General features: G+C 49.1%; 1 protein-coding gene across 10 annotated transcripts in view; it reads right to left on the reverse strand.

Moving 5' to 3' along the window:
* Positions 1-4,873, reverse strand: part of Adarb1 (adenosine deaminase RNA specific B1) — a 127,170-nt gene extending 122,297 nt beyond the window's left edge. For 3 of the 10 annotated variants that reach the window (XM_074072492.1, XM_074072485.1, XM_074072491.1), the window contains exon 1: positions 718-845. The gene's annotated coding sequence lies outside the window, so the exon portion shown is untranslated. Of the gene's footprint in view, positions 1-717; positions 865-4,810 lie in introns of those variants that run through there. The other 7 variants (XM_074072495.1, XM_020177208.2, XM_074072490.1 and 4 more) reach the window with 7 other exon arrangements.
* Positions 4,874-16,976: the final 12,103 nt, after the last annotated feature.

Raw genomic sequence — 16,976 nt, forward strand, 5'->3', positions numbered from 1 at the left:
CATATTTTGGCCCAACCTCTTCCTGAACCTGACCTTGAATTTCCATCTATATCCAAACTTTTCATTCAGATGACTAATCATAAAAATAATAAGCAAAGCAAACCCTTTTAAATATGGCTAGTCAGGTACTATTTTAGGCACTGTACGTTAGCTCAGTTTATTGACTCGACAACTCTGTGAGATGCAAGTTGCTATTATTTTCCCTTACCTATGGATGAAAACATTAAATAGCTTTCCCAAGACCACACATTCAGTAAGCAGTGGGATCATGACCCCACTCTGACAGCCCAGGCCAGGATGTGGTATAACTACCAAGCAAGGCCAGGGCACCTCTAAGCAGCTTCACGCTCCACTGTCCAAATCCTAAATCTTAATCCCCACCCTAAACACATGCCTATTCCAGACTTCCTACCCCATCAACACCACCAACATAGCACCAACCCCAAGCTAAATGTCAGAAGAATCAGATTCTTAACAAAATGTTACAATTACTTTATCTTATTTCATCTATTTCTCCTCGTTATGAAAGCACAACACTGATGTAACTGTAAAAGTCCATGCACAGTCCAACTCTTTCGATGAGTGCAAATGCATGCTGTAATAGAAAAGCACTGCCCTGTAATTGGCATCATTTCCCCTTTGTTAGTATAAAAAGCAACCGTGCAACTTACAAATGATGGCATCTTATGTAGGCTGATATTCAGTGAAGAATCTTACCTTCACTGCCACAGGGGCCCCAGCCTTGTCTCCTCACTGGTCTCACTGCCTGCTGTAGGAAGAGCTCAATGCAGGGAGGCACAACCTCTGTCACCTGTCTGTAGCCTTGGACAATCACTTTCCCATTCTGTAACTCAGGTGCTCCACCTATAGTATGGAATAATAGTAACAATGCCCACTTTTTGAACTGCCACAAAAATTATATGAATATACATCTGAAGTGTTTAAGACAGCCTGGCACACCATAAGCTCCAAATAACCCAATACCCAGAGTGATTCTTCTACAAGATAAACCAGATCATCACCATCCCCTGTTCAAAACTCTCTAAAAGAGAGGGAGAAAGGAGAGCAGGCAGGCCAGCCCTCCTTAGGCTTCCCATCACTCTGAGATTAAAATCTAAATCCCTTACCACAGCCCATGTGCTCCAGCAAGATACAGCCTGCCCCACCTCTCCAGTCTCATTTCCCGACACTCTCCCGCCCTCTCTGGCCACACTGGCCTCCCTGATGTTTCCAGCACTCTCTGCCTGAAAGGCTGCACCAGGGCCACAGCCCAGCTCACATCCCTGCTCTCCCTCTAATCCTTCCCATCTACTCTGCTTCCTTTCCCTTCAGGTCACTCAGAATCTGGGACTTGTCTACCGTTGTCCAGACCCCCATAATGGGAACCCCATGCAGGCAGGACTATCTTCCTCAGGCTCAATGTGTCTCCAGCATCCAACACCAGTTTAGGAAATCACTGACCTGGGGCAAGCAGCTGCACTGTTCTCCAGCAAAACTACCAGGTATCTCCAAGCTACTTTCATCCCCTTCCCGCTCTATCTTAACTTGAAATCCACCACAACAGTTGGCATACTCCAAGAGCCCCTTTATTATAAGCATGAAAATGGAGAAGAGCAACAAGCAGCACTAATCGAATTGCAAAAACTGTGATAATTTGATACTACACTACAGTCCCAGCCCGACAGTTGTCAAATGAGGAAGCAAAACTCTACAGAGGCAACGTGAAGACATGCTGGCTAAAGCATCTTCCCTGTAATGTTCCAAACAGACTTGTAACTTGGGAAAGATAAGGAAGAAATCTTAACAAACTCTGTGTATGATTTTTAAGTGAAATTCTTGCTGTTTGCTTTTCCTACTTCATATCTTATAGGCATACTAAATAAAGAGTTTTAAGCACCACACTGAACTGTGTGGGTTTGTAAGTTCAGATTTCAGAAAACTGACACAGAAAACATCAAGTTTTCCAATAAGGCTGGATGTCTCTAAGCTTTTTTGTTTCATACTAAACTTGATCATTTTCCCTGAGTTTTTTATAGGCTGGTAAATGCACTGATTAATCTCTAAGAGGCACTTCTAGCTACCTCCTACCTACTTAAACAACATTTTCTGGTCCTATTAACATACAGAGGTAATCACAGCATTCAAGGGAATAAAATTTACAGGTAAGGAATTTTGATATTAATAAAAATAATGAGGTCTTCCTTGAGCCCATTCCTAAGAATACCCACTGTAGTGCTTATAAAGGAAACATTAAAAGCTGTATTAAAGACTATCTATATAGCTGCATATGTATTGTGACCGAAATGTGCAATCCATCAGGGCAGCAGGTGGGGGAAATGGGTGGTGGGGGGGTTGTGTGGAATGACCTGCACATCTGGGAACCTTGTGACTATATTATGTGCATGCTTATCTTTTCAAATCTACAAACAAAAAATATAATTTTACAGTTATTACAATTTTTATTTTAAAATTTTACTGCTATAAAAGTGACAGTTCTATCCTTGGCACTACAAAAAAATTATAAAGTAAAAAATAAATAACTCTATAAAAGTGACTAATAAGGCAGACTGTCAGTGGCACTTCTAAACTCTGCCTATGGTGGTCAGCACTGAATCTTCAGATGAGAGCCTAGCACATGACAAGTACTTGTCAAATAAATTAAAGTTTGTTCTGTTCATTCACTGATCCAAGACAGGTTTAAAGGATTTTCTTATTCCACAAATATAAAAGAAACACAAATGCTCTATGACACGTAAACTCACAAAGTAGCTTGGTCTATGAGCGAGATGTGCTTTGTGGATGATGTTATTTCTTGGTAGCTAGTTCCTCTGCCTTGGCCTCCCAACAATGATTGCATGATAACAGCAGGAGACACATGTGTCATCAGTTCCTCAGAGCCCACCCATTCTCCTGTCACCATTGACCCTGCAGAAATGCCCCCTTTTCTCCTTCCAACTAGAGCTTCAAATGTGACACAGATATAGCTGAATGTACCCAGTCTCAGAGACCCCTGACCTCTAACAGGCACAGACAGTACATTCCTCTCAAAGCCTGTGAGTTGCTCCTCTCCGTCTGGCAGCAGCAAGATCACAGTACCCAGCTTAGCATGTCTCATCCAATATTTATCAAACCCCTGTTGTGGGTGTCCATGCCTGATGACCTGCCCTCTGGGGAACCCTGTCCAAGGAGGAGCCGAACTTGTCAACCTTCTGCCTTCTCCTCCTTCTCCCTTTTCCTCCCGGGAACCCTCCGCAAGCAAAAAGGGTAAAGCAGTTTCAGTTCCAAGAAAGGATGGTGGTAATCAAGCCACAATCAGACAACCAGCTTTTACACAGCCCGCTCTTAAGACAACACAGCGTTTTGGAAAATGCATTTTCCTTAAAAGGAATAAAACAAGGGATAAACTTAAGAGGGAATAAATAAGATTAAATATGTATTATTATTCTCAGCTTTAAAAAAAAAAAAAACCTACTGTTTGATCACCCTAATTATGGCACTAAGCATAAAGAAGCAAGTTTGGTATCAGGCCACTTTTCGATACAGTTCCAGAATGGAACGCAAGAATGGTCTGCGTAAGAAGGATAAAGATGCCTTTATCCGAAGTAACAGCCAAAACCTGCTAGCCAAAAACATTAACCGCCAACCAAACACCCCGGTACAGGTCTCTCACGTAAATCCCGACGGGAATTTCAGGTTCTCCTACAAAAAAGTCGAACTCTCACAGGGTCCAACGTCCACAGCCCCATCTAACACCTTCCTTCGCGCACAGCCACCAACGCAGTAATTTTCCTGCTGCCTCTGTGAGCGCGTTAAAATTCACCTCGAGCCCCCGACCGCCCCAGATGGGTCTGGATGGCGACAGACGCCGGGCACCCGCGGGAACTTCCCCGCACCGGGCCGTCCACGGCGCACAGCGTCCCACACGGACGCTGCGCCCTCGGGAAGCACGCGGACCATCCATCCAGGACGCAGCCTCCAGTACCCCGGTCACAGTGTCCCCTTCCCCGGGGCTCAGCCTTTCCTGGAGCGCAGCCTCCTCTCTGCGGGACACGGGATTCCCTCCTGGGGAGGGGGCTCAGTATCTCCTGGGGCACAGGGTCCCCTCCCTTGGGACGCAGCCTCCCCTCTGCGGGACACGGGATCCCCACCTCCGGGCGCAGCCGCACCCCACCAGCGCAGTCACGTCCCAGGGCGCAGCCTCCCCTCTGCGGGGCAGGGGATCCCCTTCCCGGGGCGCAGCCTCTGCTGGGGCACGGGGTCCCCTTCCCAGGGCGCAGCCTCCCCTCTGCGGGGCAGGGGATCCCCTTCCCGGGGCGCAGCCTCTGCTGAACACGGGATCCCCTCCCCGGGGCGCAGCCTCTGCTGGGGCACGGGATCCCCTCCCCGGGGCGCAGCCGCACCCCACCAGCACAGCCTCGTCCCAGGGCTCAGCCTCCGCTCTGCGGGGCACGGGGTCCTCTCTCCGGGACGCAGGCTCCCGGCCGGGGGGCGCAGACTCCGCTCCCCGCGGCGCAGCGCATCCCACGCGGACGAACCGTCCTGGGCGCAGCCTCTTCCCGCGGCGCAGCGCATCCGAGAGGACGCGGCCCGCCGGAGGGACGCCGTCCCGGCCAACCTGCCCTCCGAGCGAGGCGCTGCCCCGGGGGCCGCCCGTAGCCCCGCCGCCTGGCTGGACAGCCCGGGCCGGCGGGGGTCCTGGGCCATGGGCCGGGTCTGTGGTTCGGGGTCCGCGCCCGGGCGGAGCTCCGCGGCCTCAGCCACCTGCCCCGCGCTTATATAAACGCCGCCGCCCGCGTCCCCGTCGACTCACCTTGGCTCGCGCCGCGCCCGCGGGCAGCCGGCCTCCGGCCCTGCGCGCTGCGGCGGGCTCGGCTGGCCCCGCGGCCCCGGCCCGGCGCCCCTCGCCGCTGCCTCAGCCTCAGCCTCGGCGCCTCAGCCTCAGCCTCAGCCTCGGCGCCGGCGGCTCCGCCCCCTCCGCTGGCCCCGCCCCTGCCGCTGTCACGGGCGCGCGCGCGCATGCGGGGGCGGGGCCAGCGTCGGGCGCTGACGTGCGCGCGCGCGCGTCTCTTTGGCCTTGCGGCATCTCGGACCCCTGGCCGCCCCGACGCTGGGTCTCCGGGAGCGGGGGTACCAGGGCGAGGCGGGAGGCCCCCGCGGAGCGTGTGGGAGACCGGGGGTATCCGGGCGGGGAGCCTCGAGGCGGAGAACCAGGGCTGGGGGCCAGAGGATAGCGAAGCGGTCATCGGGGGCCACTGTTTAGACCACTGAAGTGCGGTCAAGGCTGCTCTGCTTTTCCCAGAAGAGTGGCGTCAAGGGCGGACTGCGTTTGTGTAGCGCGCACCTGGGAGCCACGATTCCGCCAGAATCGGCCTCTGGGCTCTTCTGAGAGATGCCTCTGGCACACCTGCCCGCGGCTACCTTGAGGATGAGTAGCCAGCTTACAGGCAGCGACCTGCCCTCCCACTTCCCTCCTGGAGAACTGGGCTGGGAGACCCCGTCCTTGGTGTGATGCCCTGGCCAGGAACCTGTGGTCTTGCCCTGTGGTTGCGGCAGAAACAGCTGGACCCGCCTGTACATGCCTAAGAAAGTGGGGTTCAGGCCAAGCTGATGCTCAAGCACCCGCGGTTTCCAGCCCTGATCTGAGAGTCTCACTCAAGGCTTCTTTTCACAGTGCATGCAATAAACTTTTACCTCTGTTTATATTTGCTGGGTTTGTTATAGGCTTACCTAGAATTGTGTACGCAGAGCACAGACCTCCTCGGGAAGCCTGTTCTATGACAGCACTTTGGAGTATAGCTATCAGCCAACACTCGGGGAGTGTTGACCTCTTCCTAGGTACTGAACTGAGCTTTCCCTGTGTTAGTCTTTTATGACCACTTTTACAAATGAGGAAACTAGCAGAGGGAGAGAGAACACATAATTAGCTAAAGCTTAAAGGGAAACTGTGCTTCTTGACATGGGTGCCTGGGAACCGAGGAGCACCAGAGCTGTGAAGCAGCACATCTGGTGTTGGTGGCCATTGGGAGAGCCCAAGAGGCTGGAAGGAGTAGTTGTAACCAACTTGTTTTCCTGTAACTGACCCTTATACTCTGGAGCCTTGCAGTAGTCAAGGTTCTTAACCTAGACCCCAGAGTCAAGTTCGTATCCACAGATGTCAGACATCCCACTGAGCCTCTCTTAGCCTGTTTCCTCTTTTGTAAAACGAGGAATAAAAGACAAATACAGAGTAAGTGCTGGTAGATAGCTTCGCCACAGAGTGCTGCAACAGACCAGGGCCTGAGGAGGTTGGTGCTCTGGAGCATAAACTGACTCCAGGGGCAGTGCTACAAAAGACCAACATCAGCTGACATCACAGGCCCAACAGAAAAGTCTGTCCCTTGGACCAGCCAGCTAACAAGACCTTCATTCTGCCTGAAGGCTGGATACCAGGCAGTGTCCAAAGGGACGCCTGTTGACAACTGAGTGAAAATAAAGACTCCTGGAATGCCTGCTAGGACTTCATCCTTAATAAACAAATGTGTCTATTTCTGTGTAACAAATCACCCCCAAACTTAAGAACCGAAAGTAGTCATTGCTGGCGATCCTGTGGGCTAGCAGCTTGTGCTGGGTTCAGCTATTGGCTCATCTCTGCTTCATTGCCATCCTTGCTCATAGGGATTATGGCAGGAGCCATGGGAGGACCTACACCATGTGTTATCCACTGTCAGCTGGCTGACCGAGTCTGCTTCTCGTGGTGTGTGGGCTCCATCCACAAGAGAGAGCAAGTCCCCCCACATAGGTCCTTTCCAGCCTCCATTCACATCACTTGTTTCTTCAAGGCTCATCAACTAAAATGAGCATGCTGGTGGGGTGTGAGTGGATGTGAGGGACAGAGGCATGGACAAGAAAAGTGTGATTCATTGGAGGCTGTCACTGTGGCTGTCTTCCATGGGCCTTTGGTAAGTCATGGTCTGTTGCAGCAAAAACAAGTAGCTGGTTATGCCAATCTCATCCACTTTCCTTGGGGGAAGAAAGATGGTGGCCATGGCCAAGATTCTTGCACTGCTCTTGCTGACCAGCTGGTGTCCCATCCTGTTACACCCTGTCAGAGGCCCTCTGCCCACCAAGTCCCACTCTGTGTGCCAACATTGAAGAAAGACAGCTTCATCTTGTGAGGTCAAGACACTGCCAGGTGTCATGAAGCATGGAGCTCAAGTATGGGCACTCAAGTACTTATGAGGTCAGGTCCTTTGAGGACTCCGACAGCCTCCCAAGGGTCCAAAGCAACAGCAAAAACATATAGCCATGTGTCTCCTGTTTACAGTCCAGATCAAACATCTGGGTGCCTCAAGTGAGCTCCTGGTCTCAGAGATGCTGGCAGCCATGATGGGCCTGTCTACTTGCTGGCCTCTAAATGCTTCTTTTGTTGTTCACATCTCACTTATGCAAATTGTGAAGGAAAATGCCTCCTTGGTGTTCTGAGCAACACATGTTGCTCAAATGTTGAATATAGGAACCTCATCTGCCCCAGCGGTGTGGTGGTGGGTTTTGTGTTGGTGGGCGACACTTAGCTTCTGGGAAAGCCAGGTAAGCCATCCTTTGAGTTAAATGTAAGACTGTGCACCTAACCCCACACAGGATCAGATCCTACTCCAGGTGTGCTACAGGTCCTTACAGGAGCTGCTGGAAAGGCAGGGAACTCTGTCCAGCTGTTCAGCCTTTGTTTGCACCCAGGGCTTTCACCTGTTGAAAGTGCCAAAGGCTTGCAGGTGTAAAAGCAGCCCATGTCCACTCCCCCAGTGAGGAGCTAGCAGGGTGTGTCAAAGCAGGGGCAGCCAGAGTAGGGAATTGTGACACTTGCAGGGTCATGTGTGCAGATGTGTCACGTGATTAAGAAGATGTTTTTGCCTTCTAGGTGTCATAGTCTGGGCGGAGTTGGTGCCAGGCATTGGCAAAACTGGGATACAATCCAGGGTAACAAGTATGGGTAAGGGAGTTCAACAGTGCAAACTTAGCTGTGCCCCATAGTAGCTGGGACTGAACAGGTCGTTCAGGCCACCTCACAGGCTGGCCCATCACTGACGACCAAAGAGGATTGGTAATGAAGATGGGAGAGCCGGGATGGAGAGGAATATGAGAGGTGTGGGAGCCCAGAGACACAGGCCATCAGAACAAGCTGCAGGAGGCCAGTGATGTTTGGGTTGCCTTTAGGATGAGTGAATTTCAAGACAAAGAGAAGAGAGAAGCAGCTGCCAGCGTTCCTGTTGGGAGTCATCCTGATTGGGCTCCTTGGATTTCCCACCCTCCCTCAGCCACCAAGGCATGGAATGTGTTGAGTGGTTAAGCCGCAGGTGGGCAGGCAGGCCTGTAGCCCACTTTTGTGCAGTCCACAAACTAAGAATGAATTTTACAATTGTAAAGCATTGTTGTGGGGGGTGTGGTAGAAAGAATATAAGCAACCAGCTTATGTGGCCCACAAGGCTTAAAATATTTACCATCTGGTTCTTGACATAAAAAGCCTGCCAGTCCCCAGTTTGAGCCAAGTAGGATCTACATCTGGCTGGAGTTGGGAGTTTGGTCAGATGCATCCAAGGGCACAGGTGGAGCAGGAAAGAGGTGCAAACCAGTTGGCACCATCAGGAAGGGCTAGTGTGAGGGGGAGACTGGCTCAGCACTGGGAATAATGCTGAGGCAGGTGCCTAGGTTACATGCAGAGATCTTAGGCCAGGCGGAAGGGGAAAGGGCTGTTTTGGGAAATAGACTTGGCAAGACTGAGTGATGGATTGGCTCCTGGGCTTGGGGAATCAAAGTCCTATGCAGGACTCTGCTGCTATGTGTTGAGACTTTGGAATTTGGGAAGAAGCTGAGTTTCTCCTGGCTGTGTTGAGTGTGCAAGGCTGTCAGATGCCCAGGTGACGGTGCCAGGAAGGTACCTGCACACAATAGATTGGTGTTCAAAGCCAGGCATGATGGCACTCCTGCTATCCCAGCACTCACGAGGCTGAGGCAGGAGGATCTCAGGTTCCCAGCCAGCCTGGCTAGACAGTGAGACCCTGTCTCAAAAAAAAAAAAAAAAACCAACATTGGTATCCAGAGAAGAGACTCCATGTATGGTGGAGATGTCTATCTGAGACCCATGGAAGTGGAAGAAGTCACCAGCCATCTAAAGAGAGTTTGAGAGAGAAAAGGAACCTGGACTTGAAGGACCTTACCTTAGAGCTAGACACAGAGGAGAGGGCTATCAGGGACTAGGAGAACCCAGAGAGGCCAGAGGACTCAATAGAAGAGCACTGCCAGAAGAAAAGATCATTCATAAACAAGATAAAGTGAGGACAGGATAGAAAGCCCATTAGGTTTAAAACACAGAGGTCATAATGATCTTGAAAAATTCAGCAGTGTTGTCACTGGATGGAAAAAAGAAACACTTCCCATCTCATATACTTCAGTTTTTAAAGTTTTATTTTTGCAGTGCTGGGGATCGAACCTTCAGCCACAAACATGCTAGGCAAGTGCTCTACCACTGAACCACATTCCCAGCCCCCATGTACTTCAAAACCTAGGAATAACGACATGAGTGTGAAAAAGTATAGACCAACCTCACTCAAAAGTTCCTAATAAGTTCTGCAAAACCTGAAAGGAGCATTCAGCAAACCAAAATCCAGCAGCATATGAAGTGGTAACACGAACACTGTCCTCAAGTTGGATTTCCCCAAGAATATGGCTTTGAGTTAACATTTTTAAGTCTATTAATTAAATCACCACATCAAACGATGAAGAACATCCTGTTGATCATCTCAGGGCTGCAGAACAGGCTTTTGATCAAATCCAGCATCATTCATGTTTAAAAACACACTTACAAAACTAAGACGAGAAGAGAACTTCCATAGCAGACAAAAATCACCCGAAACAAACATAAAGCCAAGTGTTAATACCGTTCTGTAATCAGAAACAAGGCAGGAGGGCTTGCTTTTCCCACCATTGTCTGATACTCTCATGCGGTCTGATCTACACAGCACGACAGACATGGAATGAAATGTACAAAGAAGAAACAGCTATGATACATACGCAGAAGCAGTCAAACCTGCAGCTAAAGTCTTAGATTTAATGAAAATCAAGCATGGTGCTGAGTATGACATTGGCGTGACCCAGAAGTGATCTCCATACACTAGTAACAAATATGTAACTTAGAAAAGTGATACTGTTTATAATAGCAACAAAAGAATGAGTTAAAATAAACCTAGAGAGTATGTTATCTGTACGGGGGAAAAGGTATTGTGGAAAAATTAATGAAATAGCAACTAAATGTAGAGACACAGGCATTTTGATATATAAGAAGACCTTGGAGTCATGGATTCACTTCTTCCCCAAATTACCTGACAGGGTCAAGGGCACTCTTGTAAATGTTCCAACAGGGATTCTCATGCAACTTGACTTATCTAAAATGCACAGTGGGAAGCAAAGGACCTACAAAAAGCTGAGACATTCCTAAAGAAGAAGAAGGTGAAGATTTGCACCACCAAATATCAAGATGTACTATTAAGCTATAATAAATAAGGCCATTTGTCACCGGCCCAAGGGTGAACACATTGACCAATGAAACTAGACACAAACGTATTTTGTTATATGGCAAGAGGCACACTCTGCAGGTCAGAGGGGCAAAGGACAACTGCAATAAGTGATGCAAGGACATTTCTCCATTTGGGGAAAAATGAAAGTAAGAATGTGCCTTGCACCCCACACAAAAATCAGTCCCGAATGATTAAGGCAAACCAACCTTTTGAAATAAATATAGGTATATATCTTACCACCTTAGAGAGGGACAGATTTCTTGAAGTAAACAAAGTATTAACTGTAAAAGATAAGATTAATAATTTGATCATATTAAAATTATAAATTTAGCAAAAGATGCAGTGAAGTAAAAAGGTGAACAAATAGATGTTTGCAACACATACAACTCAGGATTTGGATCCAGAACACGTGAAGACTTACAACTCTAATATGAAAAGGCAAATAGCTTAATAAAAAATGGAAAAAGACAAAAATGGGCTTGCCACAGAAGAGGATACGTGTATGGCCAGTAAACCCAGGAAAAGATGCCCAGCCTTTCAGCAACAGTGAAGTGCGAAATCAGATCACGGTAAGACACAATTTCACGCCCACCTCCTTGGCAAAGATGTTCACAGCTGACAATATCAAACGCTGGAGAGGGTGCAGGTCTCTAGAACTTGCTTTGTGGTTCTGAGAATCAAAACCATGGCCTCAAGCATAGTCAGCAACTGTGCTACCACTGACTGACACATCCCCAGCCCACCAGAATTTTTCACATTGTATTTACTTAAGAAAATAATTTCATTATTTCATGACCTTGATACCCATTTACTCCTGTATCTGGCCATGGCACTCTTCAGTATACAGCCAGGAAAACGCCACCCATGGTCAGGAGTTGCACAGTGGCCTCGTTACAGCATCCAACTATCCATTCGCTGGGGAAACATGAAACCATTGTAGGTCCACACGCTGTGCCCACCCCCAGCCATTCAGCACACCAACTACTGCAGTGCTCCACGTGGCACATCTGGAGATGCAACGTTGACTGGAGACCCATACCATCTTCCAGAGTCTACAAACAAGGGAGAGTAAGCATCATAGGCTTGGGCACACATCCATGTGTGGTATTGCAGGTGTAGGTGTTATGTATGAAGAACACACTCGGCCAGTACATGTGCTAGCAAAGCAGTCAGGGAGTGCAAGCACCAAGTGAAAGAGGGAGATGGCTCCTGAGGGACAGGGAGGAGGTTAGAGAAATAGTTTCTCCTCGGTGGTGCGGTGAGGATGGGAGAGGTTGGGTACCACATTTTATCACTTACATTTCACATGTAACCTTTTGTTAGATCAAATAGCAAGTGTTTTCACATGTAAATTGAAAAAGAAGAGTGGGAAGCCAAGAATCCAGCAGGGAGAATTCCAACTAGGTGTCCAGGCAGCCAAAGCTGTAGTATGAGCACAGGGACCTCTTTGGTAATGGGGGGAGTAAATGATAAGCCACTCTGGAAAACGGAATTTCTTGCAGAGACAAACATCTCATGAAAGCTCATTGTCCTGCTCCTAAGTATAGACCCTATCTCAGTCCATTCTGTGTTTATGATTGGAGCAATTTACAGATAACAGAAAGTTCTGCCCGCAGTCCTGGAGGCTGGAAGTCCAAGGGTGCCAGTGGACTTGTTCTGGTGGAGGCCTGTTGCTCTTGGATGTGTCTTCACAGGGGGGAGGGGCAGAAAGCGGAAAGGGTGCTACAAGCTTCTTCAGGCCGCTCTGGTAAGGACACCAACCTCCCTGTGACCTCATCACTTCCTCAAGGCCCCACCCCTCAATCCCACCACCCCAGGATCTAGCTTCGATATAAATTTCAGAGGGATATAAACCTGGTGGCAACAACACGCCCTAAAGAGAGTCACATGTGTTCATCAGCCGACTGTGCAAGGTCGTTGGAGAAGCACTGGTCATTTCAGAACAGGAAATGCAGAGCCCAGGACAGCCGGGAGTGTCCCAGGGGAGGCAAGGGAGTAGGACAGAGTGAGGGTGACACTGGGACATGTGTCACTGATTGTAGGGACTGATCTAGGACCAACCAGGAGGGATCAGCATTGCCAAACACCACAGATTCTTTGTGGGGTGACATAAATCAGCAGTGTCACCAAATTGTTTTCAATGGTAGTATTGTTGTTTATTTAAATGCAAAAATGTTATGACTCCTGGTAACACCCACTCTAAAAGAATGGATCGGAACCAGGTCAAGGAGCTAGTTAGGTTTTCTTTGTTTCGTTTTTCTCTGCTTTACTGAGTAAACTCTTAATTCTTGCGTTAGCAGTCTTTCTTGAGAAGCTGAGAGGTATTAACAGATGAAGTGGAGTGACAAAAGGGACTCTTCCTTCCTCGGCCTCCTCCAGAAGCCATTCTCACACCGGCAGGTGGGACATGCAGGTCTTGACACAGCGGCTGACTGTCAAACACAAGCCACTGGAGACACAGCAGCTACAAGCGGTGCGATTGAAAGGACCGCTGTGCGTGTAGTTTTACGCGTGTTTGTTCAGGAATAATACACAGAAAGGTACCCACGTCAACAGGGCGCACCTTGACAAATTATCCCAAAGTAGACCCACCCACAGCCTCCGCCCATCACCCCAGTGTCCCCCAGGTAAGCTCCCCCTGACTTCTACTGCTCTGTCTTGCCTCTTTCCCTTCCTAAGGTGTTTGTGAGCTCCACCATCCCACGCGTAGTGGCTAACACTTTTCGTTGCTGTGTCACAATCCACGGTGTGAAGGGTCCACCGTGAATGCACTCCTCCTGCTGCTGATGGAGGTGTTACTTCCTCAGTTTTGCCATGACAAATAACGCTTCTGTGACCTGCTCCCACGCGAGCCTTCTGGGGCACACGTGTACGTGTTTCTGCTGGGTGTTCAGCAGAGACAAACTGCCCTCCCAGGAAGTGTCAAATTCAAGCCCTGCCTTCCCTCACCTTCCCACCAGCAGCAAAGGAGATCGCTTCTCACCCCAACAGCAGCTCTTCCACGGGCTTTCGCTTTGACCTCTCCTCTCGTGGTTGGGTTTTTTGGTCGTTGCCTGCTTGTTTTTGCTAGCACGGTTTGATCTCAGGGCCATGTGCTGTCTAGGCAGGTGTCTACTATTTGAGCCCCACCTCCAGCCCTTTCCGCTTTAGTTATTTTTGGAATAGGGTCTCACGTTTATGCCTGGGCTGGCCTGAACCACGATTCTCCTATTCCGCTTCCTGTGTGGCTGGGATGACAGAGGGGCACTACCACACCCAGCTATTGGTTGAGATGGGGGGTGGGGGGGTCTCACTAACTTTTTGCCCAGGCTGGCCTTGAATTTTTGCCCTCCCAATCTCTCATCTCAAGCAGCTGAGATTACAGGCGTGAGCCACTATGCCCATCCCTCTAGATGGTTTAACGCACTTCCCTGATGACCAGAGAAGCTGGGAGTGTTGATATGCGCTTATTCTCCATGTGTACAAGGCTATTTTTTTCTTACTTACTTGCTGGTGTTCTTTGTATGTCTGGACACAAAGTCTTGCCAGGTATGTGTGTTATAAGCGCCACTTCTCACACTGTGGTTTGCTTTTCCACAAACCTTTGATAAACAGGAGCTCTTAACTTTAACGTAATCCAGTTTATCAGCCTTTTTCCTTACAGATACCATTTTTCATGTCCTGTCTAGAAAACCTCAGCTACCACATGGTCATGAAGATGGCTCTGTTGTCTTCTAGAAGGTGTGCTGCTTTCAAATCTACAGCACACCCACCTGGGGTTGTTTTATCTGACAAGTGTGAGGTGAGGACTTGGAGTCAGTTTATTATCGTTCATTTCATATGCAGCCAGCCTGGCATCATTTATGGAAATGGCCTCCTCTCCCTCCTGCTCCTCCTTTGCTGTAAGTCAAGTGTCCACACGTGCATGGGGTTGTGATGTCTTTTCCTAGACGATTTTGTTGGGTGCCACGGCCCACTTCTGCACCAATGCTTAGGGTCTTAATCACTGAAGCTATTTAGAAAGCTTTGTTTTGACTCCAGAGTCATCTTCCAGTTTGTTCCTTAAAAATTTTCTTGGCTGTACTTGGTATTTTGGATATACATAGAACTTTTTGAATTGGCTTACCAACTTCCCCCCAATCCTGCCAGAATTTTCTTTAGAATTTCGTTGAAGCTATACATCAGTTTGGTGAGAACGGATAGTCTCACCCTACCGAGTGCTCATTGCTTAAATATTTCTCTCATCTTCGAGTCTTCTGTATAGGGATTTCACACACGTTTCATTAGATTTATTCCTAGGTATTTGCCACTTTGGAGGATATTTTAAATGTTCTCTATTTTTATTTTGTTCCCCCCAGCTTCTTCTTTGTATAGAACATAATTAACTTCTGTGTACTGACCTTCTGTTCAGCAGTCTTGCCGGACTCATTAAGTCATTTTAATAGTTGTCTGCAGATCCTCTTGGATTTCGTCTGTGAATGACTTTTGGTTCTTCCATTCTGATCATTTTTTCATTTGTTGCTTTCTTCTTGGGTTCACCACTGCTGAACACCTCATTTATTCCCGATCGCAGAGGGAGAACCTTCAGTACCTCACCAGGACCTGTATTTTCTATGGGATGTTTTTTATGTAGCTAGATGTCCCCTGTGAGGTTAAGGAGTTCTCTTTTATTCTCACTGTTAGGTTTAGAAAACCTAAGTGTTCCCTTTCATGAATGCAGGTTGAGTTTTGTAATTTTTTTTGCCCCTATGGAAATGATAGTGTGATGTTTCTGCTTTGTTAGAAAATATGGTGGTTCCAGTTAATTGAACTTCTATTGTTAAGCCAACCTTGCATCTCAGGAATAAGCCCAGCTTAGAAGAGGACCTGTAGATAGCCCAGGGTCTTCCCAGTCTCTGCTCTGCTGCCCACCCAGAGCCTGACTTCATGGTCAGTACTGGAGGAACAAGAATGCTGGAGAAGCCTCCGGGGTCCAACTGGCCCTGTGGTAGCCTGGCTGGGGCACTGCCCTGCCGAGCCCCTCCTGCCCAGTCACTGTACCCCAGTGATGCTGTGGCCATGCTTGGAAGACAAGAGACTCAGCCTCGCTGTCTGTGACGTCCATGAAGACAGTTCTGGCCGGGGTGAGCATAGGCACTGCTGGGCATGGGTCCCTTCCTCAGGCTTCAGTTTTCTTGTCAGAGAGGTGGCTTGAAAAATAATGGATCAATAAAATATGCTTTAAACAAACTATACAGAAAGTAAGCTAAAGATATTAAATGTTGTAGAAACAACACTTGCAAGTCAGTCACCGATTCTGCCTGCATTGGGGCTCACTGGCTGCTCCCCGACCCACGGTGTGGTGTGGTGCTCAGTGATCTAGAGCCTCCAGGGTTGATAGGAGTGACTCCCTCCACCTGTCCATGCCAGCTACCGTGGGAACGTGTGATGGAGTGACTAATCAGAACTTCAGGAGACCTCATTTTAGTCAGTGTCACCTCGGGGATGGAGGTGGGGGGGAGCACACCTGTCACGGTCGATGTGGCCAGCATATGTGATCTGTCACAGTCAGGACCAGGCAGCCCCAGACCGCCTCACGGCGGGGGAGGGCAGCAAGGACCTGACTGGGAGAGGGGCCAGGGTGGCCACAGCAAATGCAGGCCCAGGAGCCCAGGAGCAGGGCAGGCCTCCCTTCAGCTCGCTGGTCCCAGCCACATTCCAGAGAGATGAGAGCACTGGCTGTCTGTGGGGATTTGTTTGAATCGTATACATACATTAGTCCACCTATTTTTGCTTTCTAGAATTTCACTTCTATTTTTGGTGGAATATAAAAGCTTTGACTGTTTCCCAAAATGGAAAAACACATTTTTCCTGGGCTGTCTGGTAATATCTTCGCTGCATTCAGTGTTTGTGGACGGCTCTCCGTGAGCCCGTTCCCATCTCTGCAGCAGCTGGCTCTGTGCACCACACACAGATGGCTTTCTCAAGCCTTACTTCATTTTACTCCACTTCTTACCGTTCCAGCATTCACCACGAATCCCAATAGATGGATCTGGATAAGGACATCCGATGTGCCCCTGCCACTCTGCACTGAGGGCTCCAGGCCTGCATCCCAGTGCCCCCCCCATGTCCTTGCTGCCCTTTCCTTGCATGGTCCCCAGGATGTGTGTGGCAGACACTGGGGATTGGGCCTTCAGCCCTAAGCTCCACCATGCTTCTCAGTAAGGACCAAGTGTGCCCAGCAGGGCTCACGCCCACCAGCATATCAGTCTCATAACAGCCTGTTCTTCTTGGCAGGAGGGGCTGAGCTTAATTACGAGAGACGTTCCTAGAAAGTAACAGAGCAGTGCAGCAGTCACTTGATCTACCTGCAGTAGGTTTACCAGAAAAGCCAGGCCCTCGCTCCCTCTGGCCCTGCTTCCTCCAGTGGGCAGCCAATACCCAGTCTGCAGCCCAGTGGACGTCCTGTTA

This window comes from Castor canadensis, chromosome 5, assembly GCF_047511655.1.
Source record: "Castor canadensis chromosome 5, mCasCan1.hap1v2, whole genome shotgun sequence".
In the NCBI taxonomy this organism is placed as follows: Eukaryota; Metazoa; Chordata; class Mammalia; order Rodentia; family Castoridae; genus Castor; species Castor canadensis.